Source organism: Triturus cristatus, chromosome 7, assembly GCF_964204655.1.
Source record: "Triturus cristatus chromosome 7, aTriCri1.1, whole genome shotgun sequence".
Lineage (NCBI taxonomy): Eukaryota > Metazoa > Chordata > Amphibia > Caudata > Salamandridae > Triturus > Triturus cristatus.
The window spans coordinates 1,783,443,048-1,783,470,608 of NC_140590.1; the positions used below are offsets into that span (position 1 = coordinate 1,783,443,048).

At 44.6% G+C, this 27,561-nt stretch overlaps 1 long non-coding RNA gene across 1 annotated transcript; it reads right to left on the reverse strand.

Moving 5' to 3' along the window:
- Window positions 1-514: 514 nt before the first annotated feature.
- On the reverse strand, window positions 515-26,737 carry LOC146813109 (uncharacterized). Its single transcript, XR_014966011.1, has 5 exons — window positions 26,500-26,737; window positions 9,938-9,973; window positions 9,753-9,839; window positions 675-710; window positions 515-576 (listed from the first exon to the last, which is right to left on the reverse strand). It is a non-coding gene; the product is annotated as an uncharacterized LOC146813109 (long non-coding RNA).
- Window positions 26,738-27,561: the final 824 nt, after the last annotated feature.

Sequence of the window (27,561 nt, forward strand, 5' to 3'; positions counted from 1 at the left end):
CTAAATCCTTACCTACCTTAAAGCCTTACAAACATGCATGCCGTGCTAGAGGCCTGCATTATGCACGCTTCTTCACAGCGTGAAAATTCCCAGAGTAAGAACCCACCCCTGTCCCGTGCATCCTGCACGCCATAGTTGAATATGTGTATATGTTTCGTGCATGTCTAGGGCATCATTAGACCTTTGTTTCATGAGGTTCTGCGTTGAACATGTACTTCACTTTTTATGTGTACTAATTTGTCCAGAAGTATGTTAACCGGTTGTTTTAAGCAGAATCAAGTTGCGGTGAAATCAGACTGAGAAGCAACAAACGTGAAGAGTTTTGGACATCGAAGCAGATTTTCAGGTAAACACTTAAGCGCACGTCACGTAAATGTAGAAAAGATGTCAGCAGTCTTCTTGGGTGTGGCAAGACTATATATTGCCACACGCATCTTCCAGAAAACGCTTTGCCTTCTGCCGCGTAGACGAGAAGACATCGCCGCTTACTTGCTCCTTACCATAGGGACTTCATTCTTCACAGAAGGCCCATTTTCTTCACCGCTGCAGTTCTTTCGAGCAACTACATTCCTGGAGCTGTAAAGAAAATGAAAACCATGAGCTAAGTGAAAGTTTTCTAAGTTTAATTCAGGCGCCCTACGCAAGAAAGGAGGAAGCAAGTGCACAATACTTACCTAAAGTTTCTTGGGACAATTTTTGGAGAACATTACCTGAAACAATAAAGATAAGAATAAGCATTAAAAAAAACAAAAAGAACATTGTAATTCTAAAAGACATTGGAAAGATATCTCTTGCGAAGAGCACATTAAGGATTTTGTTGTATGTTTTGCATATTATATTTTGTTCATCAATACAGGTCGTGAAGAATATTAGAGTCTGAACAATAGTGAGTAAGTGAAGTCAAAAGTACAATATAGAGGACATTGGTTAGTACAGTACTGAATAACTTGAAAACCTGTAACTTATTTCACCATTACTTTAAAACACAGGTACGAGCAAGCAGCTGTCCCCTACAAAAATCAGCACATCATCACAGAAAAATCATCACAGCACTTGAAACAAAACTTCACGACGACTACAAGGATGCGACGTACAACATTTCTAGATCGCAGGTAGGAGACCACACAAAAATACTCAGAAAAAGGTTACAGTTAAGAATAGTGTATGTTAAACAAAATCTAGTCGAGTGTCTATAGTTAGTTATACTGTTTTTCCTTGTTGCCTCGCAGGTCGAAAACTAGGAGCACCTAGCGTCCACAATCCGGCCCTCCTCCCTGAATCCCAACTGTGTAGCCTTTGTGTTTTTACCTACCAAGGTTATAAGTTAGGGTACTGGTAAGTCGGTCCATAACGTCTCTGCGAAATCAACACACAAACACCTGACAGGTAAGATTGCTTGTGATCTTCACAGAAGGCAAAGCCCACGACTATTATTTCGCCCAGACATTATGGATCAGACAACCTCGGTGTCGTTGCAGGATATAGCAACAATTTTGGCTGATATAAAATCTGAAAATGCAGCTCTTAGACGAGACAATTTTGCGTTACAGTCTAGTATTCAAGCTTCTAGTGCTTCAGGTCCAGCGACCTGGAGTTTTCCTGCCACACAAAAGCCTGTGTTAAAACCACCTACGTTTGAGCCTGTAATGCAGACCTTACATAGTAGTACCCCTACTTCACCCACTCAGATCCAAGTGGTGACTCCGGTCAAAATCCCATTGACACCTCCTGAGAGGTTTTATGGAGATAGTAGTAAGTACGCTATCTTTCTGAATCAATGTCATTTACACTTCATAGCAAAGCCTACACCTTTCCCAGATGACTCATCTAAGATAGCATTCATATTATCCGATTTAGAAGGAGATGCAGCTCTCTGGTCAGTACCCTTTGTGGAACGTGATGATCCGATCCTATATGATCTCAGACGGTTTTAACAATCTGCAGATCATGAGTTATTGCATTTAAAACAAGGAACTTCAGATTTACTAAACTACATTTCACAATTTAATAGACTGGTGATTGAGGCAGAATGGCCAGAAGAAAAAAGAGTTCACCTTTTTATAAAGGTTTGCGTGAAGAGTTAAAAGACATGGTTACACAAATCTTGGATCCTCCAGATAACATAGAAGAATTCATAGATCTGGTAGTAAAGCTTAACCATCGGTTATCTGAACGTAAGGGTGAAAAGGGACATCCTGATCATAAGGTATTTACTTTCAAAGAAAGGGCTAGTCTAAAATCCGAACCAGCTTCAAAGTTAGATTGAGGAGAACCTATGCAAATAGGAACTATTAAAGAACCCCTCTCTAAAGACGAAAAGGAGAAAAGGAGAAAAGGAGAAAGTTAAACCAATGTCTTTACTGCGGTAAAGCAGGACACTTTGTAAAGGAGTGTCCAACTCGTCCAAACAAACCCAAAAATAAGGCCAGTGACGCAGGAATTATTCAGCAGTTGGAAAACTGAAAAGCTCGACTAAACAAAAGGTCAGTTTGTTGAGTGAGGTAACTAGTTTGGCCTCCATGGCTCCTGGAATCTCATTTCAACATCTTAGTACAAACTAACCTTGCAATCCCAATCTGATAAAGATAAAATTTGGTCAGTCGATGCATTGATAGAAGGAGTACCCATAGAATATTCAGACCTCACAGATGTTTTTGATAAAAAAAGGGGGAGATTTGCGCATGTGTATCGATTATCGCACCCTCAATATTGTTACTATAAAAAACAGGTATCCACTTCCATTAATTCCAACACTATTAGATCAGATCAAAGATGCTACAATCTATACCAAATTAGATCTGTGTGGAGCATATTATCTAGTAAGAGTCCGCGAAGGAGAGGAATGGAAGACGGCATTTCGTACCAAGTTTGGGTTGTATGAATATCAAGTCATGCCTTTCGGTCTCTGCAATGCTCCCGCAGCATTTCAATATGTTATAAATGAAGTGTTACAAGATTTCTTGGATGTGTGTTGTGTTGTATACATTGACGACATCTTGATTTATTCTAAAAACACAACTGAACATGTAAAACAAGTAAGGGCAATTCTTCAACAGCTATTACAGAACTCTCTATTCGTCAAATTGGAGAAGAGCATATTTCACACCACTAAGGTGGAGTTTTTAGGCTATGTTCTTAGTCCCAAAGGAATTGAGATGGATCCTAACATAATACAGGCAGTACTTAATTGGCCTAGTCCCTCTTCGGTAAAACAAGTGCAAAGCTTTTTAGGATTCGCCAATTTTTACAGGCGTTTTATTTGCAACTTCTCTCAGATTATCACGCCTATTACTCTACTTTTACGTAAAAATGTAAAATTTGAGTGGACCCAAGAAGCAGAACAAGCTTTTCAGAACTTGAAGAATCAGTTCACGTCAGCTCCCATTTTGATGCACCCTGATCCTTCACTTCCTTTCATAGTGGAGGCAGGTGCATCTCAATTTGCTATAGGAGGAATACTATCTCAGAGACATAAAGACACTGGTCAAATGCATCCAATAGCTTAATATTCCAGAAAACTTACACCAAGTGAACAAAATTATGCTATTGCGGAGAGAGACTTACTAGCTATAAATGCTGTATTTGAAGAACGGCGCCATTACGTGTTAGGTGCTCGACATCCTGTAACAATTTTACCGACCATAGTAACCTACAGAGTTTACGATCCATCAAGGCAGTCACACCTCGACAACTTCGCTGGACTCTCTTTTTTAATGATTACAATTTCATCATCACCTATCGTCCAGGAAAAGAGAATCAGAAAGCTAATGCGCTGTCTCACATTGGAATTTCAGATGATATGTACCCAACACCAGACTTCATACAACCTATATTGCCTGCACAATGTTTTCAAGTGGGAGCACGTTATACAGATGTAGTTCTAGACATTAAAAAAGAATTACAAGGCAAAAAGGTACTTGAGTGGCAGACTAAATATCCTCTTTTACAAAAAAAAATGATTGGTTGTTTATGAATGATCAGATACTTGTACCAACTACAGACTTACAGATACAAGTTATTAGTTTACATCACGATACTCTTATGTCGGCTCATTCAGGTGTGACAAAATCTTATCAGTCAATCAAACAAGGTTTTTGGTGGCCCTCCATGTTTAAAGATGTGCAAAAATATGTCGAAACTTGTGTTATCTGTATACAGAATAAATCACAACACCAAGGGCCTCATGTAGGTAAATAAATTTTACCGGTTCTTAAATACCGAGCCGTACCGAATCGGTAAATTAGAATCGGTAAGTTATATGTAGGTAAAAATTCGGTAACAGTTACCGATTCGGTAACATTCGGTAATCACGAATCGGAATTCACCGAATCGGTAAATACCGAGGTGGTATTTACCGATTCGGTAAATACCGAGGTGTTATTCACCGAATCGGTAAATACCGAGGTGGTATTTACCGAATCGGAAAATACCGAATCGGTATGTACGGATTCGGTAAATCAAATCACATGACTTGACGAAACAGCTAATCCAGTGCAACGACAGCCCACCCAACCAGGAAGTGCCCACACCCAGGCAGGTGTACATAATTAGCCGAAGTGGCCACACCCAGGCAGGTGTACATAATTAGCCGACCCTGGAGAAGCTTGGAGTGCAGAGGAGAGGCAGGGAGCCGTTGCATGTGCGAGCGGGTAGACGAACAGCATGTCCAGCCAGAGAACACAGAAAGACGGAGGGGAAAGGAGGAGGAAGCTGAAATTTAGCCCCAAGGAACTCCAGGTGCTGGTGGAGGAGGTGGTGAAGCAGCACCAGAAGCTGTTTGGAAGGCAATCCCTGCAAGTGCCTGAGGCTGAAAAGCGCAACATATGGCTGGCCATCCAGGCGCAGGTCAATGCTGTGGGAGTGACCCACAGGGACATTGAGGTCCTCAAAAAGCGCTGGTATGACCTCCGGATTGTAACCAAGAGGAAGATGGGCGACATCCAGAAGGAGGCCAGCCAGACCGGAGGTGGAACCAACAGGGCACCTGCCCTCACCGAACTGGAGGAGCTGGTGGCGGCCACAATCGAGCAAGAGAGCGTCGTGGGTCTTGGGGACGCCGACAGCTCTGCCAGAGCCGCAACACACCAAGGTAAGACGAAAGCACAGCAATGTAGCCCCCCCTACCCCTATCCCACATCCCCCATTGTGAAACGAGAATCACACTGCAGTCCACACGTGTCAGTGCAGACAGGCAATGCATTCCGGGAGATGTAGTCAGGGCAACACTAACCATGACGTAAATGTTACAGGGCAACAAGGCATGTCACGCACTCGAGGCACAAGGAGACAGGGGACATATTGGAATGTGAAATGATTTATTGTGACGCTTGCAATGCAGCCCTTCGGGGACACTGAGCCAATGTTGTATTTCTGTCCACAGATGTGACATCATGCAGGACAGGGCATGCTGCAGGAGAGACGGCACACCGGCCACATAAATCACCTCTAGCCAGCACCAGTTCAGACCAGGGAGCAGGCCCACTGGCAGCCGCACCACCAACACAGCCAGCCTCGCCGCACACAGAGCCAGCATCACCTCACCGAGAGCCAGCATCACCTCACCGAGAGCCAGCATCACCACCACCAGAGCCAGCATCGCCACTCATGTTCGAATCACCGGCCACATCTCCGCTTGCAGGTGTGAGAATGAGGAGGCGTCCAGCAGCCAGGCTACGAGCCTTATACACCTCGTCAGACGACAGCATGGGCCCAGAAGACCGCACCGGGCCCCAGGAAGGGAGCCATGCCACTGTGCCCCACACCTCACAGGCAGCACAGACGGAAGCAAGAGGGCGCCGCAGGTCGCGTGTCCAGAGTCCACCAGCACCCACTGACGGCCATGGTGTCTTCTTGGGGCTCGAGGGCCAAATGTTGAAGCAACAGCGCCTGCAATCAAAGGCAGTCATGTCAGTCCAGAGGCACATGCGGGTGATGAAGACAACATTAGTCAACATGGACACCAACATTAGCGGCATGGCTGCGGGCATTCGGGACATGTCCCAGTCAATCCAGCAGTTGTGCAGCAAATTAGATGCTGACATCGAAGCACGGCGCCGGGAACGCCAGAGAAGGGACACTACCAGCAGGGCACTCAACCGTCTGGCAACTGCGACTTCTCTACTGTGCCGGCGCTCTGTGACGATGCAGGAGGGCCTAACACAGTGCTGCAGCGACCTGTCTCGGGGGATGGTGCAGGTGACAAGTGCACTAGGGGTGCTATTGACTAGTCAGGCGTCGACAACTGCTGCAGGGGATGCTGCGGAGAGCATCGACACCAGCAGCAGCATCACACCCCCCGTCCCAGAAGCACGCAGGAGCAGCAGGCGGCTTGGGGTTGGCTCTAGTGAGGATGCACAGGCCGTGCAATCCACCACTGCAGCGCGTATGCGCAAACATTGATGTCGCCCTGCTTAGCCACTTCCCATTGGGTGACGTAACCCTGGACATACTCCTTGTATAGATGGTATATTGCCTGTTCATGTGTTCATGGCGTGGTGCCACATTAAAACTACGTCAGGACTTCTCACAACTCGCTGTGTCCCCTTACTTACTCAGAAATAGTTGCATGTGATATCTGCCCGTCTCTCTCTCCCATCGATTGCAGTTGGCACTCTAGCTGCGTTGCCCTCTGGCTGGCCTGAGTCATCCTCGTTGTCCTCAAAATATGTCAGTTCCACATCTGTACCTTTTTTCGTGGCAAGGTTGTGCAGCATTGCACAAGTGGCAATAATCTTGCAGCAGGTGATGGGTTTGTACTGGCGTGCGCCTCCGCTCTTGTGCAGGCAGCGGAACCTGCTCTTCAGTAGTCCAAACGTGCGCTCCACCACATTGCGTGTTGTTTTGTGTGCCACGTTGTATCGTCTCTCACTCTGGGTTGCTGGGTGTAGGTAGGGAGTGAGGATGAATGACCGGCATGCATATGCACTGTCGCCTGGATGAGTATAAGGGAACCATCAGTAACATGCCTCTATGCACTATGATTTGCAGGTTTCAAGGGGCGTCACTGTTACTTACCTAGCAGGTATCCCTCTCCGAATTCTCCGGCACTCAGTCGTGTGTAGATCCCACTATTCTGGAAGATGTAAGAGTCGTGGGTGCTCCCAGGAAACTTTGCAACAATATCTGTGATGATGTTCCCTGCATCACAGATCACCTGCACATTGATGGAGTGGGTGGACTTCCTGTTCCTGTAGATGTGCTCTGTATCAGCTGGTGGACAGATTGGGATGTGTGTACCATCAATACAGCCGATGACATGGGGGAACTGTGCCATGTGATAAAAGTCTGTTTTTGTTTTCTGCAGTGCAGCCTGTGTGTTTGGGAAGCTTATGTAGTGGTGCATTCTCTGCATCATGGCATCCAGGAACTTCCTGAAGAAACGTGACAGGCAACTCTGGGATACCCCACCCACCGCAGCTATCACCACCTGATAACTGCCGGATGCCAGCAGATGTAGGCTGCAGAGCACCTGCACATGTGGGGGTATGGCGTGCGCCCTTCTTATTGGATGGTCCAGGAGTGGCTGTAGGTCCCTGATTAAGTCCATGATGGTTTCGGGGTCTAGCCTGTACCTCTCATGTATCTCTGCATCAGTCAGCTGGAATAGTGTGATGCGCTGTCTGTAGATTTGTTCCTCCCGTCGCCACACCCTCAGTCCTGCTGCCTGTAGACGTAGGCGCCTTGCAATGACGTACATAGCGGCCATGTTGTCCACGCTGTAGCATTTTGGGATTGCTTATATGCATTGTTGATGGTTACCACCTGCTTTCAATCCGTGTTAATTACCGACTCTAATTTACCGATTTTCTTGGATTTCTTAATTACCGAGTGCTCCTACATGTCATTTTCATTTTTACCACTTCATATTTACCACTTCATATTTACCGATTCGTTAATTATGTATTCGGTAACTCTGAATCGGTATTTTGGAATTCGGTAAATATGAATCGGTATTTACCGCCTCATATTTACCGAAAATTGGTTTTTGGACTCCTACATCTCACTTGTCTGAATACCGGTCGGTAACGGCATATTTACCGAAAATCGTCCGTTACCGACCGGTATTTGGCTACCTACATGAGGCCCCAAGCTCCTAGTGGGCTTTTACATCCCTAACCAATACCGCCTCAACCATGGCATACTGTATCTTTAGATTTTATTGTAGAGCTTCCTCGTACACAAAATGGTTTCACTACTATATTAACTGTGGTTGACCATTTTTCTTGCATGGCTCATTTTATTCCTCTAAAGAAAGTACCTGCAGCAAAAGAACTAACTCACATATTTTCGAAAGAGGTTATTAGATTACATGGAATCCCATCAGTGGTCATTTCCGATAGAGACTCTCAATTTATTTCTCATTTTTGGCAACAATTAGGCAAATCTTTAAACATGGATGTTTGTACCTCGTCTAGCTATCATCCACAAACTGATGGCCTTACGGAACGCACAAATCAAACTATTGAACAAATGCTATGCTGTGTATTAACAGATTGTGATTTAGAATGGTCAGATATATTATGGGTTTTAGAGTTCGCCTACAATAATGTGGATCACTCTTCTACTAATATGTCTCCATTCTTTTGTACCTATGGTTTTCACCCCAAAAACATTCCTGGATCATGCATGTCTCCTTCTACTATATCATCAATAAAAGAGCATGCCAAGAACTTGGTTTCTATTCAATCACAGGCCCAATATCATTTGGCACATTCTGAAGAAAACCAAACACGTATCTCTGAATCCCATCGATCTATACAACCTGACTCTGTCATAGGAGACAAGGGTTGGTTATCAACAAAACATCTAAAAATCAAAACCAGTAAGAAATTTTGTCCTCGATTCATAGTACCGTTTATCGTGGAAAAATTATAAATCCAGTCAGTATTAGGTTGACTCTCCCTTCTAAATATCAGTTTCACCCTGTATTTCATGTCTCCTTGCTAAAGCCATTCAATCCCATGAACGAACATCTTTAGTTCCCCCAGCTGTAGACATGAATGGTACCCCTGAATTTGAAGTACATTCTATTGTAGACTCAAAAAGAATTTGAGGAAAGCCATTTTATTTAATTCATTGGAAGGGTTACGGACCTGAAGAACGCTCTTGGGAACCTCTTGCCAATGTACAAAATGCACCACATTTAGTTAAAGCGTTTCATGCTAGTTAACCAGACAAACCAAAGCCTTTGCCTCAGGTCTTAGGGGGGATTTTGCGGGGGGGGTACTGTCATGTTTTTTCCATGCCTACCCTAAAACCTTACCTACCTTAAAGCCTTACAAACAGGCATGCCGTGTTAGAGGCCTGCATTATGCACGCTTCTTCACAGCGTGAAAATTCCCAGAGTAAGAACCCACCCCTGTGCCGTGCATCCTGCACACCATAGTTGAATATGTGTATATGTTTTTGCATTATTAAACTTATGGAAATGTGTAGGGCATTATTAGACCTTTGTTTCATGAGGTTCTGCGTTGAACATGTACGTCACTTTTTATGTGTACTAATTTGTCCAGAATTATGTTAACCGGTTGTTTTAAGCAGAATCAAGTTGCGGTGAAATCAGACTGAGAAGCAACAAACGTGACGAGTATTGCACATCGAAGCAGATTTTCAGGTAAACACTTAAGCGCACGTCACGTAAATGTAGAAAAGATGTCAGCAGTCTTCTTGGGTGTGGCAAGACTATATATTGCCACACGCATCCTCCAGAAAACGCTTTGCCTGGAGGATGACTAGAAGACATCTCCGCTTACCTGCTCCTTGCCTTAGGGACTTCATTCTTCACAGAAGACCCATTTTCTTCACCGCTGCAGTTCTTTCGAGCAACTGCATTTCTGGAGCTGTAAAGAAAATGAAAACCATGAGCTAAGTGAAAGTTTTCTAAGTTTAATTCAGGCGCCCTACGCAAGAAAGCAGGAAGCAAGCGCACAATACTTACCTAAATTTTCTTGGGACAATTTTTGGAGAACATTACCTGAAACAATAAAGATAAGAATAAGCATAAAAAAAACCCAAAAAGAACATTGTAATTCTAAAAGACATTGGAAAGATATCTCTTGCGAAGAGCACATTAAGGATTTTGTTGTATGTTTTGCATATTATATTTCGTTCATCAATACAGGTCGTGAAGAATATTAGAGTCTGAACAATAGTGAGTAAGTGAAGTCAAAAGTACAATATAGAGGACATTGGTTAGTACAGTACTGAATAACTTGAAAACCTATAACTTATTTCACCATTACTTTAAAACACAGGTACGAACAAGCAGCTGTCCCCTACAAAAATCAGCACATCATCACAGAAAAATCATCACAGCACTTGAAACGAAACTTCACGCCGACTACAAGGATGCGACGTACAACATTTCGAGATCGCAGGTAGGAGACCACACAAAAATACTCAGAAAAAGGTTACAGTTAAGAATAGTGCATGTTAAACAAAATCTAGTCGAGGGTCTATAGTTAGTTATACTCTTTTTCCTTGTTGCCTCGCAGGTCAACAACTAGGAGCAGCTAGCGTCCATAATCGGCCCTCCTCCCTGAATCCCAACTGCGTAGCCTTTGTGTTTTTACCTACCAAGGCTATACGTTAGGGTACTGGGAAGTCGGTCCATAACATCTCTGCGAAATCAACACACAAGCAACTGACAGGTAAGAGTGCGTGTGATCTTGACATCAGGTGATTTGAAAAGGAGCAGATAAATAGCCATTACAATCAAACACCACTGTGTGGTCCAGGTCCAGGTGCAATCCCTTTAAACTTATTCCCTATTCCCATCTTTTCAATATTATAAAATAGATATGTTTACTCCACTCAATCATCAAATGCTTTCTCTGCATCGAGGAATATGGCCAACGTCTTGTCCACATCGTCTTTGAGATGCCAAAGAAAATAGCACAGGTTTCTCAAGTGGGTGGGATCCTGACAAAGCCTTCCTGTATGCTGTGTACTAAGCAATACTTAACTTTATTCAGGTATTTAACCAGCATTTCTACAAAATGTTCATGTGTACATTAAGTAGAGACACGGGTCAATACTGGTTCACTCTGAGAGAAATTGGATTATTAATTGTGCAGGATGCCAGGGCTTTTCAAGTAATAGGGCCACAATTTCCCCTTACTGGGAACCAACCTCTCCATTGTAGCACTTGAATCTCTCTGGATAGTGAAGCAGAACAGTCTAAACCCTACTCCGGAGAGGTGGTGTGGCTAGTGGGATAGAGGTTGCTGGACTCCCAGGCTGTATAATAAAATATCCAGCCTTAGGGGTGCTTAACTTTTTTCTGAAAAACCAGGAAGCTCATAATTTCTTAGACCCTGTAAACTTATGATCACTGGCTTAATTACTTGGAGTGGGGAGCTGCTGGGATCTTGCAGCCATCCCACACTCTCTTTTATTCAATAGACATTGACGGTACCTCTGCCTTCCTTGGGCTAATACATCCTGTAAAATCTATGGGCTGCAGCTTTGTTTTTGTTGTGTGGAGCTTTCCATCCCATGACTTCTTTGCTATTAGTTCTTTTTTAAGTTTGTTTGAGACTTTTATTTACATTGTGCGAAGTTCGAGGAGCCTAACCTCAGCTGCCCTTGCCAGCTCCCCCAACCACCTGGAATCCTTTACTTCCAGCTAAGGAGTCGACTTATTGTTTCCCCCTGCCCACTCCATGTGGGCAGAGTCCCATGGTGCGGTGGCTGCCTCGCTCTCCGCAGATATGGGCAAGGAAAGCGGGAATGAGCACACTGCAATTTGGAGGAGAGCAATGGCACTCCCCCTATTGTATACCACATCGGGCCCAGGAATGGGGTTGCTTTCCTCTTTATTGGAGAGGCAAGATGATACTCTTCTACTTGGGGCATCAGAGGCCTGAAATGGGCTCCCTGGGTTCCTTGCTGCGTTGTTGAGGGCTGCAATGGTGAGACCCTTTCTCCTATCTCCTTGTGGGCTCGGAGATAGTGTCCTGGGCCCCTCTATTCATGAACTGGCCTGGGATCCCAGGACCTCGAAAGCTCAGCTTCTGGGATCCCATCCCCCTCCTCCTCCCTGGGCTCAATAATTCATAAATAATGAAAGCTTTGTGTCGTCCCACTTGCACTGGCTCACTCTGGGAGTTTTCGAAGGGAATCCTGGAGGACACCACAAGCTCAGTTTCTCAAAAAGGTTAAAAAAAATCCCTGACCTTAAAAGACCATAACTCGGGCCATGTTTGGCTGATCCGGATGGTCCTGGGCTCATTGTACTTCTGGTAGTGAGCTTTGACTACTAAGAGCAGTTTCAGCAGTCCTCTTGGCCTTGAAAGCAGAAAACATTGCAAGGAACTGATTCCACTGCCTCCCCGTACCAGTTTTTCCCCTGGTCTTTGTCTCCTTCTTTGGCACAGATGTCCAGATCTTCCCCCAATTGGTCTTTAGGGGATCCAAAGGGCAAGCATCCCTGGTCCTGGAGAGAGAGATCCACTAGTCCTGGTGTCAACTATAGGGTGAGTCCTTAGTCCATTAGGGCATCAGGGGCCTTCTCCTACCAGTTATCCATGGTGTTGTTGTTGCCACAATAACAACAACTCTCTCTCCCACTTGTGCAAGAGTTTTTGAATGGAGCTGAAAAGTTCTAGAAGCCAGGCATCCTTGGCCAATCCCAGGTTGTTACATTACCCCTCCAACCCTATCCCAATGGTCCTGGGCAGCATGCTGGGACAATTCAAGATTGCACCACCAGGCACCCACTGTTCACATCTCCTCTGGTGGCTGCCAGGATCTTAGTCACCAAACCTCAAAGTGGAGCCAGCTCCTGTGCTGGCTCTATGGTCTGGGCTTCCTTATTCAGTGTGCATGGGTTGTTCCAACCCTGGCACAGGGTGAAATGTAATGTTTAATAGATGCAGATGTAAGGTTAATCTCAGGTGAACACCAAACTAACAACAGAGTCCCCCCTCCTCACCAGGCTACATGTGCAGCTGAACATGTGTAACCAGCTAAGTGCCCCTTACCTTAGCTGTGTGACAGCCACCTTATCTTTAAAGGCAGACACTGATGGTAAAGAAACATACTCCATTTACCATATGATCACGCGCGAACCCCCCGTGTATGTACACCCGTGTACGTGTCGAACCCCCCGTGTATGTACACCCGTGTACGTTTGAGTCGTACCCCCACCTGGGGGTACGCACCGCACATACACGGGTGGGGGTACGACTCGAACGTACACGGGTGGGGGTACGACTCGAACGTACACGGGTGTACATACACGGGTGGGAGTACGACTCGAACGTACACCGGTGTACATACACGGGGGGTTAGGCGCGTACATACGGGGGCTGGGGGGGTGGTTAGGCGCGTACATACGGGGGCTGGGGGGGTGGTTCGGCGCGTATGTGGGCACATGTCTCCATGGTTGCAATGGGAGTTTGGTGCAGACGGTGTTTTTTCCATACGGTTGTGACATCGGACGCACGGGATGGATCGTACTTGCGCGGTCGGACTTCAATTTTCACGTTTGTATGGTAAATCGTCCGGGGAAGTGTCGGACACATTTTCCGACCCGAGGACGTGTGGGGAATTATTCCCAACGCAATTCGTATGGAGTTTTTCCCATGCGAATCGTACTTGGCAGTTTGTACGGCTCTTGTACGATTCGTACGGTAAAAAGACCGGATACGAGTCGTACGGGGAACATTTTTCCAGGATCGTAATCGGCACCTCTGTGTTTGAAAATTAGGGGTGGGCGGAATTTGTGAAATTCACTTTCGCAAACTATCGTGAAAATGTTAAGAATCTCTGCAAACACGCGGAAATATCGCGAAGTCGCGGAAGTTTTTTTCCCGCCCGTTCGCGGAATTTTCTGCGTGATCACGGCTCGCCAACTTACCCATGCGGTTGCTCACGGCGCGGCATCTTGTTTTCACTTGTCTCGCGGTGCATGATTACGAGAATAAAAACGTGATCTCGCGACGAATAACGTTACTGCTGGCGCGAACTGTCGTGAGACAGTGCAAATGGCAACCAACAATCCAATATCTCGTGGAGAATGCAACCGGAACGGGAAAACTTGTCGGCTAACGCGGGGATTCAGGCAAGGCGATTGCGCGCATGCGAGAATGTATTTTTTTACAGCGCGAGCAAGAAAAAATTTCCGGTAAGTTGCGGATTGCGGAAATTTTTACATTTTAGTGCTCTCCATGGAACGCGAAAATGTCAAATTATCGCAATTTCCGCGAGCGGAACGGAATTTTCACCCAGGCCTATTGCAAATACCACTTTTAACACGTAGGAATTTTCTTGGTTAGCCATCCCGTGTGCCTCTGATAGTTTGTGGATTGACTGTCTGGCTTTAGAGTGACAGGGCTGGGGATGTGCATTCACTGTAGACAGCCTTGAGGGGTTTGAGGTGTGCCTTACCTTTCCTGGATGAGTCAGGCCTGGGCTAAATAGACCTGGGCTGCATTTAGAGTAGGAGGAGGTAATTTCATTTCACCCAAATGGTCCTTGTCTGCCTTATACAATGCTGTCTTCATCTCCTGCCGGTAAGCTGTACCAGAAAGGACAGAAATGGTTTTGAATGAGCACAGAGCCTCTCTGACACCGGAGAACAAAGAGAAAAGGAATATAAATATTGGGGGCCAGATCCCAGATTTTTAGATGACTTCTGGAATTGAATAGGAACCTCTGCCAAGGAGAAGAGCTGGGAAAACTGAAGGAGAAGTACTGCCCCTTTGCTGTGTGCTGTTTGGGGTTGGCCTACAGTGGCTATTTCTGCCAAGGAGAGGACAAAGACTTTTCTGTGTGCTGTGTATCCTCCTTGAGGAAGATCTCCAAGGGCTTGTAGTAGAGCTTGCCTCCTGTTCTGAAGTTTCAGGGCCACAAAGACTTCACCACCAGCTCCCCTGAACTTCCTTGCTGGGAGTTCTGCCCTGCCAAGAGTTGCTTGTGACTGTCTTGGGCCTCTGGAGGTTGTTCCTACTATTGGGAGTTGGAAAAGCGACGCAACTACGAGAAGCATGGTGCATCAGCATCTGTTTCCAATGCATCACCAAAGAAACTAATGCAGCACCAGCCTGCAGTTGGAGAAATCACTGCACGCCGAATCCCAGGCACAGATCTCCAAAGTCTGAGATCACCGTACCGATTCCAAAGCAGGCCCTGATGTGCGGCTGCAAGAACCAACGCATAGTGGGACTGTGGCTGAAGAAACCAATGCTGTGCTGTTGCCCCCGCTGAATCGAGAACTGCTGCATCCCCAAATCCCACGCATCACACCAGTGTGCCAAGTCTACAAAGACACCTGGCCGCAGTAAGAAAGTAGGTATAACGAGAAGGAAAAAAGACAAATTGTAAACAATGCTCTGTGCAAACACTTTTTTTTAATTAAGTAGATGGTGTCACAGTAGCAGTACCTTGCTGGTCTCCTAGGGCCATTGGACTTTGATGTGACTATGATTAGTAGAATCACAACAACTGTATTTCTTCCCCACATATACTGCTTTCACACAGAGCTGCAGGACAGCAGCTATCCAATACGTCACCCTCGTCCACTATTCACAACCCATGAGGAAGGGTCTTATGACCTGAAATACATTTGGTCAATTGAACATTACAACATATCGACAGTGCTGAATATGTAGATGTAGATTTAAAATGTTTATATGCTGGATTTTTGAAGATACTCCTCACAAATATGATTGGGAGAAAAAAAAGACTTAATTGAATAATAAAGACATCAGGGTCCTGAGAAAATTGTTGCTTGAAGTGTATAGACTCATTAAATCAAAAGAAGGTGATACTGGGGCAGGCAAATGGGGATCCACTACCGGCATGTTGGCCATTGTATCAAGTAGTACAATACAGGGACATTGTACAACCTCGTCTCCACACAAGTTAATAATGGAGAAAATTATACAGACGAGAGTGCGCAGTTGGTACATTGCGTTTGAATACCTACAGATGCCTCACAAAAAAGCACTCACAGTCTGGCAGAAAATAATTATTTTTCTTTTAAAGGCTTTTATAGGAACTAAGTTGACACTTTGAGTGGGCAAATATAAAAAAATTACCTCTCAATAATGAGTAAGGCATTATGCTCTATGGAGTACAAGTTTTGGTGCTAAATTAATGAAGGCATGCTAACCAGCGCATCGGTTACTTTGTTGCTGTCGCAGCTGGGGCAGCTGTAGTTGACAATTATCTTTCTTAAATTCCTGTGGCCCTGTTATTCTTTAAATGCCTTTCACTTTCTACCCTGACTCCAAATAGGCAGATGAATAATAAATATGATACTACGTAACACACGTCACATATAAAATGTGGATATTATTATCCTGTCTTCCAAAAGTTGATAGTGGGGAAAATGATGCAAAGCACTATAGGGAAAGGAATGGGCTATATAGATTGTATTTGTCACGTTTGTCAGAGTATCCTATATGCCAAACGTGAAATCATATCAGGCGCTTAGTCCCACTTTACTTACTGGCCTTGCCCACTACCACAAATTATGACCAAGAAATTAATTTGCTTGGCAGTAAGGAAAGTAAACTTGACTTACTCTACTGCAAGGTAAGGTAGAGGCGTTAGGCAGTAAGGTAGAGATTTTGCTACAGAATACAGGGGTATCCCTGATCACCGATTTGTCATGCTCCTAAGATTTGGCTTATTCAGTCACTGCAGTTGACGAAAGTGGAAAGGGAAAAATCTGAACAGACGTAATATAAATCTGTTATGGGAAACCATGAAATATATTTTGGAATCACTTCACATGGCCATAAAAAGATGGCACATGCCAAGAATGGATTTTTTTATTTTTTGGTAGGCTGGGACTGAAGAACTTAGGAAAGAATAAAGGAGTGAAGTACTAGGAGGTGACCTAGTGGGTGAAAGGAAGCACACCTTGTGTGTTCAGTTTGCAATGCATTGAGAACTTTGTAAATCCTGCATTAACTGAAGCAGATGCACATTGTAAAGCCAATACTGCAGTCACAAATTGAAAACCATACTGCACTTCGGTCTTGGGTGGCAAAATGCTATTGGTAGGGAGGCGGGTGATGAATGATGATGGGTGGGATATCTGCCTCATATCTGCCTCACTTTGCAAATACAATGAGTCAAGGGATTAGAACAAAAAGTAAAATACCCCCACCTTAAACCATGACTTTGATAAACCACCATACAAAGCATGGGAAGTAGGTGAGCACCATGTTCCTCTTGAGAAGGTCTCACTTGTTTATTTATCCAAGCAATTATTCATTCATCCTTTCATTCTTCTATATTCACCCATAGCCATCATGATTTAAGCTTTACTTTCTCTCATCGAGTTGTGCACCAAAATTTCCAATCCATTATCTATCCATTCAGTATCCAACCTTTCTTTCAGCCTTCCTTATACCCATCCATCCATTTACCCAATACCCACCCACGCATCCATTTACTCACCCATTCATCCTTTAACTCATATACCATCTCACCCATCTTTTCTTTTAACATTGTGCTCGTTTCCATCTCCATCAAGGCAAACATTTTGTGTGTATATTATGTGAGCTTTTGCTGAGTTACAGCTAGAAGAGGCCATAATTCAACCACTGATGTAGCTGGTAATGTGGGGGGTTCATGATCATGAATCATGCCACTGCCCTTGTAGCTCGTGCATATAATAGTAATTTTCAATAAGCAAGCAATGTGCCTTACAAGTGCCTATCCCTGCCGCCGGTTCTATCCCTCCAACTGAATCTTCTTTTCCTCCTGCAGCAGCACTTGAGCCTGCGGTACTCTGTGTGGCTAGAATTAAACAGTATAAATTTTTGTCTAATATGCCTCCCCTTAATTTTTTAAATAAAAAAATACAATTGCAATACATCACTACAGTTTAGTTAGCACTGCAGTATCTTTTATCAAGAATATCACTCTGTGCATTTTGTTGTTTGAGAATATTAGAAAAGCCAGGTAGTCAAGCCAACCAAAAACTTTTCATAATGGAGGGGTAGAGCTATAGCCTATAATGATAATGACTTTGAGTCACTGAAGCGCAAGGAAGGGATGGAATAATAATGGTCAATGAAAGACATATGGTGTTGGTTGGCAAATGTACTGGGACTTCATACTTTCCAGCCATGCTCCACTGTCATGAAAACTGCTGGTATCCTGTATAAATGAATTACTCAGCTCAACATTCGGTGGGGAGGGAAGGGAAGGTCACAACTCTGTTGTTAACTATTAGAGCATGATCAAGAAGAAGAAAGCCTTCTCAACAAACTTACATGGTGCCCAATTACGATGTTGGACGGACCACCACCGACAGTCCGTCCGTGGCAGTTCTTTCGACATCTGAGCCGTGGTCCCACTGCCGCATTATGATGCGGGCAGTTGGAGGCAGAGGGCGGAGGGACTGACTGATGCCTACGACAGGCTCAAGGAGCCCATTGATGCATCGGTCTAATGCCCTACAAAGGGGGCGGTGCCTGTGGAGGCATCGCAGTAGGGATTACAATGTACCTTTTCCCTCTGCCTTTCAATGGCAGTCCAACCGCCATGTAAATGCAGATGGAATTGGACTTTTGGGGCCCCTAGCAGGACCCCTGTCACCCAGGGGCTTCTGGTATGGACCATACCTCATGTGCCTGGCACCAAATGGTGCCCGGCACACAGAGCATGGATGTTTGTAAACATACCCTTTACTATTGAAGCTTGTGCAGCAGCCCTTTTCCTGCTGGTAGCACATGCCACAATTGTTGATGTAAGAAATAAAGAAGGTAAAAATAATAATAGATTAGTGGTACAGATAATGAATACAAAGTTATTATGACAGGCAAATGCAGTAGCATTGTACTTATGTAAATTTGATCTCCTATAGTACTAGTATCGACTAGCATTGAGTCAGCCATACTAACCCTAAAATCCCTATTCCAAATGTCCTTAATAAAAACTACATTTGGAACTAATGCATTGCAGTGAATGATCTTAGATTCTATTCTCATTTCTCAACACCCTTGATGGACCAAATCAGTCTCCCTTTTATGAAACGCACAGATGCATACCGCACATTACTGTGAAATTGCTTGGGACTGTAAGAGCTACATAAAGAAACAGAGAATGCTAAATCACTGAAATCACAAATTCACGATGATGAAAGGAAGACAGTGTAGTCTGCAAGGGATTTCTAAATATTCAGCCAAAACAAGTGCCAGTGAGTATGATTACACAGTGCTGAGTACCTGCCTAGCTCAAACTGGATCAAACTGGATCATACAATAATATAAACTAAACATAACTTAACTCTGAGTGTGAGCAGCATGTTATTTGGAAAAAAATGTTATCATTGTCATTCATCATTGATAACTTTATTTCGGTCAAAGATCATAAAAGTGCAGATAAAATACATACAAAGCACGTAAGAATAAAAACAAGATAAAAATAGAGTGGTAAAAAGACATTAAATTCAGAGGTTATCAAAAGTCAAATTTAAAGGAGAAAAACTTTATCTATCACATATTTACAAAAAGATTTGTCTTCTGCGCCACATACTAAGAAGAAAACGAGATACGGCAAAGACAATAGGAGGATGGGTATCATAGATCAAAACCCGACAGGCCTGTGCAAAATGGCAAAATCCAAGATTCCTGCATATCGGGATTAACCAGCATTTCCTAATTCGAGCATATGCGGGGCAAAAAAACAAAACATGAGAAACATCTTCGCTTTTGTAGTTACATGTAGGACAGGCTTCCCCTTCTGATTTGGCCCATTTAGAGGTAAAATGCCTAATGGGCAGGCTACCATGCCTCAGTTGGAGGTACAGCATCCTCGCAAGAGGCGGTTGTATTACGTCTAGAAGTTCCTCAAATCGGGGTTCCATTTTTACTAAGAGGAACTCAGCAGACAACCTACCCAATGTTGCAGATTACTGCAGATTTGACAGATTCTGCCGCCTCGTCTGAATTTGAAGATCAAATTTCGTCATTCCCGGACAAGACAGCTCAGGGGTCTCCCAAATCTGTGGAATACCTAGCCTCTTACTAGAAGCCTTGATATGGAGCAACCATGGGATATTTTGATTTTTTAATTGGGGCCAGATCTCCAAAAACTCAGCTCTATAAGGGGCCAACTCAGGAACGGACCACAACCTCTTCCAGTATAACATAGGTCTTGCAGCTACGAGCTCATCTATCGGCTCCAGCCCCAGATCAAAGCGTAGGGGAATGAGTGGTGTACTTAGTGGTAAGCCTACTAGATTCCTCGAAAAATTCTGCTCTGCCCTCAAAAGTTTGGAAATTTTTTTGTGGCCCCAAAATTCAGCACCATAAATTGAGGCCATTCTTGCTTGGAGTCGATAAATTTCTAGGGCCGGGGCTACCGGTTTAAGATCGAATATCCTATGAACTTTGCTAATACCTCCACTCATTTGCGTTAGTTTAAGGGCCGATTTGGAGATTTGAGGGCCCCATTCAAAATTCTCTGTTATGGTTATGCCAAGATAGACAAATATTTTGACCCGCTCCAAAGGGATCCCGTTAAGGACAGGGTTCGGTCGAGTCCGCCTCGGGGGATTGAAGATCATATACGCTGGAGGCCCGATGATGTTTTGGATAGCAACAAGGTGTCATCCGCCAACATCAGAGCGGGCAATCTCCCAGTCGCTAGTCTGGGAGAATCACTGTCTGTAATACCAGACAGATGATCAACCAAACCATTTATATATAGACTGAATAGCGTTGGGGCCAGGACACAACCCTGGCATACTCCCCTTAGGACAGGGAAGCATTTAGATAGATCCCCATGCCTCCCGCATCCAACCCGGGCATAATTGTTAGTATGTAATCTGATTAATGCTGTCAAAAGGTAGGGCGGGAGTCCCAGGTCTGCGAGGACCTCCCATAGCTTGGCCCTGGGGACAAGATCGAATGCTGCCCGCAAGTCAACAAACACAAGGTAGAGGCTGCCACCCTCCACTCTTGCAGTTTTCCAAAATAAGACCTGGAGGTGGAATATTTGGTCCAGAGTATAGATACCTGACCTAAATCCTGCCTGAAGTGTTGTTAATACTTCATTTTCCTCCATCCACCCCAAAATCCGATCCAGAATAATCCTGCCCATTAGCTTTTGGGTTGTATCTATATCATTGTAGAACACAAACACAACATATAATTAATACTGACTAAGCCCCACAATCTTCATGCCTAGCAGGTCGAGCCGGTCCTGCTACCGGTCAAGGATATCTGCCCAGCGGTGTGTCAGTTGCTGGGAGGTGCGCTGGACTTTGCTGGTGCTCCGCGCATACCCGGGCACCCTCTCCAATACAGCGATGCTCCCGCAGGGGATATCTGCTGCCAGGCTTGCCACCTGCTGTCAGAACGGAGGGAAGCACTGTATAAAAGAAACTATTGTTTTCACCTTCACCTCACAAAAGATTGCATGGGGCTGCACCCTTTGGTGGCGCTGCCATCCACAGGGTAGGTGGCTGCTCGCATTTCAGGGGGGCCTGGCATTGCCGCTACCTTGTTTGTCCTTCTCTGATATGGAAGGAAGAAAGGAAGGAAGGAAGGAAGGAAGGAAGGAAGGAAGGAAGACAAATAAGAAAGTAAATGAAAACAAAAAAAAGTAGAAAAAACTCATAAGAAACATGAAAAAAATGAAAAAAAACAGTAAATACACTGACACAAAAACACACATTACTATAATAAAAAAATTAATGGGTAGATTAATTAGGGGTGCAGAGGGTTGAAAAGATTGAGAAGGGTTTCAAAGACAGGCCAATCGCCATCAACAGAACAGGGAAAACAAGATGGCCATGCCCATGCAAACTGCACGGTGCTGTTCATGCGCAATTTCCAACATGAGAACATACTCTGTGCTTCATATGACGTTAAGATGCAACACAAACAGGCTCCAAGAAACTTTGCCCCCCCCCCCGCAGAATTCTGTGTAGCGCTGCAGACTTTTTCGACCACTTCAAGTAGTTTCACTCAGCCAACTCCGCTCGGGTCTAATCAACACAACACACAAAAAAGCTAAAAGTACATAGATCCATAATTTACTTTTAATTACTTAAAAGCATAATTCATTACAATAATGAACATCTAATTAATATAGCTCTTATTATTTGAGTACCCACCCAAACAAAAACAACTCAATATAAAAGATAAACATATCAATGTATTACCAAAAAACAGATCAAAGTTTTTCCTAACATTTATATACCTTAAAATATACTAATCAGTTTTCTTAAAATCTACACAATAAACATCATCAATATATCATTTATCTGAACAAAATGCTAGAACAGAGATCCTCAAGGCTTATGCTTCTTTATAACACATCATAGTGCGAGAAAAAACAGGTGTATATCAACCAGTAGAAGGACAAAGAGGAAACATAACATAGTAATCAAGTAAACAAGCTGTAAGGCATATTAATCAAATTAGCAAGCAATATTACCAATGTAAGGTTGCAGATTCCCAATTTAAAATGGTTCTAAGGATGATTATCTGGCTGTTCTGATACAAAGGATACAAATGTCCCTGCACCAAGGCATAATCTCATTTTATTACTATTTTAAATTCTTTTCATTAGATCATGAAGTCAAAAGACCTGTATAGCTCTAATAACTGCAAGTAACAAACATTTCCTTTTTGTAGCAACATTTCTACAAAAATAAGTCAATGAGGCAGTGTCAATGAACAATGTTTGCAGAAAGGACAAAGAGGGGTAGCTACTCAATCCTGGTTGTTAACCTGCAATGTATACCAGTCGGCACCTGGCCGAACCTGAACTCCAATGTCCACATTCTGATATCAGTGCTTTAAATATCATGAAAGTAGATGTATCCAATAGGTAAAGCAGGTTTTCTTCTAAATCACAATTTCTGGATTTTTCCTTTTCACTAATTTTCATTTGGAGAACTACAATTCTCTGTGTTTCTTTTGGTGATATACCCAGTCTTGCAACAAAATGATGGAGATTTCCAACCGAAGGCACTATTTCCTTTTACTGTAGATGATATCTAACTAACTACCTGAACGATTGGTCAGCCAAGTTGATAAGACAGGCCCAATAGTTAAGGATCTTTTGTTGGTAATTATATACTACATTAGTCAGTCCCAACTTGAGCCTCACTACACTATTAACTTAGCCTCTTGAAAGACCTAGCCATCTTTTCCAAATATTCACGGGCAGATCTACAAGAAAGTGCCGCAGCGCGGCACCAAAAGCTCTTCGGCAGCACCACGCTGCGGCACTTTCAGAGCACAGGAATGCGACATATTTACAATGATATCCACTGAGCTAGCGCACAAACAGCTGCCATGCGGTGGCGCAGGCACCCTTCCACCATTTTGCAAGGATGCCAGCGCCATGGGGAGATTGTTTTTGTGCAGGAAGGGGCACCTTCCTGCACAAAAAAAAACACTACAGGCATCTTCCTCTTTCAATGCGTGCTGTAGAATGCAGCACATATTGAAAAGAAAAAAAACGAGGAGAAATGAAAAACATTTCTCCTCGTTGCGACTCGTGGCACAGCAAACTGACGCATTACCAGATTTACAATTGCTAGTAAATCTGGAAATGTGTCTGGTTCCATGGGTGTTGCGTGAGAACACCCACAGCAACACCCATGGAATGCCCCTTTCACGCAAAGTGCTGCGTGTAAAGGGGCCATATTTACAAGGACAGGAAAAGCCACACAGGGTAGCTTTTCCTGTCCTTGTAAATATGATACAGAGAAATACGCTGCCAGTGTGTCACAAAAAGTGACGTACTGGCAGCGCAAGGGGCTTGTAAATCTGCCCCTCATTTCTAATAAGATGAATTATGTTTTACCCTGAGAGGATTTCACAGCCATACAAAGGCAAAATGACTAATTCTACAGACTTCTACAAATTATGTCCCAATTCAGAGTCTGATAAACATGTATGAGGTCTTAGTATCTGATGTCACTTGTTGTGATTTTACACCCAGCGGGGTTCACTTCCTGTTATGTCACATGAATTGTCACATGTCGTGACATCATGGGCTGTGATGGCACGCGTCCTGATTTCACTTGCATACTTCCTAACATGTTTAGTCCCCCCTCTTCTGTTTTTTAGGACATTTGCCCTAGGCCCCAGGCACTATTAGTAATAACACAGACACGGTATCTTAGTTGGTAGAATTGGCCCAGGGCACGTGCTCCCGGCCCCTTTTTAGGTCTCGGCTAGGCAGCGCATGCGCTTTCTCGTCGAGAGATGCTGTATACAGTATTGTGGGGGGAAGCCCCGCCCACTTTCCGTCTATGTTTTCATTGGCTTCAATTTTAAATGCTGCCTTCTGATTGGTTTTCCACTCGTTAGTCCCTCCTTCAGACGGCCATGGCATAATTTGTGCTCATCCGATGCTATTGGCCCCTTTACTCAAACATTATTTTAAGCCCTATGTCTCCTCCCTGCCCCTCCCGCAGTTCGTCACTTCTCATCCCTCCATCATCCCTTCCACTCCCGTTCTTGCTTTTTTAAATGCCCGAAGTCCCATTTATAATGCAATACGTCTCATGTAAATGCGAGTCGTATTGCATTGCAAATGCTTGTTTTAAAGTAGTGCCTGACGAAGCCGTAGTGTACTGGAAGAGAACCCTCGGTTGCTCCGAAAGTCTTGTTCTTGACCCGAGCTGCTTCAGAGTACGTGACTCACACAGGCACAGCTGCCTTTAATTACCGCACTTTCTGCTACACTATCATCAGCATGCAAGGATCCACACTGGCACTTCCGACAGTGGATGCCTTCCACCACTATGCTCCCATTTCCCTCTATGCCTCAGCCCAGTGCTGGCTTTAGGGTGGCGCGGGTGGTGCCGTCGCAACTGGCGCCAGCTTTGGGGGGGCAAAATTTGCGCATGTACACCGAAAGCATGCAGCATTGTGAGTTGGAATGGAATGTGCTGTCAGATTGCATAAACAAAATCCCCTGAGTTCCGTGGGGGGTGCAGTGCTTAATTTGTGCTAACTGCCAGAATGTATTTTTCAGCACTAGCATACTGCTACTGTCACGGGCCGTATTACCAGTAGGAAAAAATAACTTTCTATGTAATTACCCGTACTTGCTCCAGCATTCACACCATTGGCTTTGGCGAAGACTGGTGACGTTATAATCAGCAAGGCATTTTATCGCGCCTCAGTCTTGCCTACCTCCGATTGGTTAACAGAAATTGGGGAGGGTGAGCTCTGTGGGACGAGCGGTGTGCGATGCTATGTGCACTATAAGACTGATTTCAGAGCGCACGTTCGGTGGTTATGGCACCTACAATGTGATGTGTTGTGAGACCGAGCATGCTCTGGCCCTATTTCCCAACCTGTACCGCTTGTCTTCTCGGCTGTCTGAAGTTCCTTTTTAGGTCTCGGCTAGGCAGCGCGCATGCGCTGTCTCTCCGAGACTTCTAGTAATCTATATGCTTGGAGAAACTCCGCCTATTACCGGGTAATTGCTCGCAGCTTGCCATTGGTTAACTTTTGCATTTTGTTTGTAAGAGTGCCTATTATTGGCTCTTGGTCCGATACATAACTTCCGTTAATTCCGGAAGCAGCACCGCCTAACTACAGTCTCGTTACACAGCGTAATTGTTTATTTTAAAATAGTGCGCATTAACATGCGCGCACTACCTTATATTATACGCATGCGCCAAAAGTACCCCACGTATAATCAGAGCGACCGCCATGCTTTATCTTTAAGTACAGCTGAGAGTCCCCGTTTGAGTCTCTGACAGTTTTAGAAAGAGCTCAGAACGCTCCGCCGTGAAGGACCGAGCACCCCTTCTACTTCAAAGCCCTGGTTCTACCAGACAGTTCCAGGTTCACGCCCTTGGCCAGCTGGACAAGGTGCTGCCTTGGAACTGCCGGTCACTCTGATATATACTGCAGCACCGAGGACGGCTGGCAGCACACTGTGAACAGAGCTGCGCACTTCGGCACTGAGGACAGAATCTAGTGAAATGCTCTGATGGGTGAATCTGATATACTTTAAACAGCTAGCATAGCACATTCCGGGCTAAGCTGACCTGCGTCTTTACTCGCAACAGCTTCCTGTGCTCATTTCGGACAGAGCTGCTCTTCATCAGCACAGATCACTGCTCCAGGAAACATTCCTGGCAGAGCTGCTTCAGGATCGCAGACAGCTCAAGTGATCAATATGGGCTTAGCTGCTCTTCATTAGCAAATAGGACAGTTTCAGGAAACATTTCGGACAGATGTTGCACCTCATTCATATCTTCAATGAGCTTCACTGAGCTTATGTGAAGCAAGACTTTAAGTTGACGCTATTCTATTGTTTCAAAGTGTGCAGTGCGCTGGCGGCTTTATAGAACATAGAAGCCCTTTTCGAAGCACAAACAATACTCTACAAAATAAAGAAAGCAGGATTCCTTCATGAAGAACATTTCAAAATGTAAGAGCTAAGCTGGCGCACCAGACTAGTAAAGTTGCAATCCATAACTGCAAACTGCTGAAAAGCGCTTTTTTCGGCACTCGATAGAGTTACATGAACACAGACGAATCAACTTACTGGACCGGAAACCGCTCTCATACACAACTGTGTATCTTTTCATTAGGTTTTGAAACTCCACCTTTGTTTTAAAATTGCTGATTAAAATTGGAAGCAGCGCCGATAAATCATCCGATTCTAACAAACATTAGCGCAATGGGTAGTTGCCAAGGGCCTTGAGTCTCCTTCCTGACACTTGATGCTGAGGTTAGCTTTCATGTAAGGATGACCCGGCACGCCTGCTTCTCGCTGCCTTACGCTTATTTGTGTGGTTGCTCAGTCTTGCGACTTCGTTGCGCATGACAGCATGCGATGCGTTCAGGGCACAAGTCCTAAAAAAAGAAGTGGGGGGACGCTGTCACCGGAAGTGACGTCACAACAGGAATCTCATGAAAAGAAGTGGGGGGACGCTGTCACCGGAAGTGACGTCACAACAGGAATCTCATGAGTATTCATATGCCTTTAGATGACGGGGCATTTCACAGCACTGCTACCCCTGGTCTGTTCCTCGATGTCCTTTGCAACCCCCCCTCCCCCCCCACTCCCCCGAGGGGGTGCCCCAGTTGCACAACGAAGTGCACAAGATACAGAAGGACACACATTCCAAGCGTTAACCGCCAACGCCTGCTCGCTCCGCCTCCCAATCACTCCAGCCTGCACACACCACCGGTGCCTCTTAAAGTCTCCAATTACAAATATTAGCATATCTTTGGTAATTTACGGGAAACTTCCCTCCCACCCGGGCTCTCTGCTCACACAATGCTGTCCAGCTTTTGGGCAGGGGGGACGGCGTCCACCCGGAAAAACCTGGTAAAATAAGTGGGGGGACGCCGTCCACCCGCGTGGTACCCCGACTCGAGCCCTGGATGCGTTTATATAATTCAACTGTTCTCATGTTATAAACCTGGGTGATTGATGATTGGCTGAGTCAATCTACCGAGGTTCTAATCTGTGACCTCCATATTTGAATTTCACACCGATTTCCTCAAGGTGTCTCTATCCTCCTGCTATTGTAGACTTTTCAGCTGAAAGATAAACCATTGCAAAAAAAGATCCGCACACATGCCAGTACTCGTCCACACT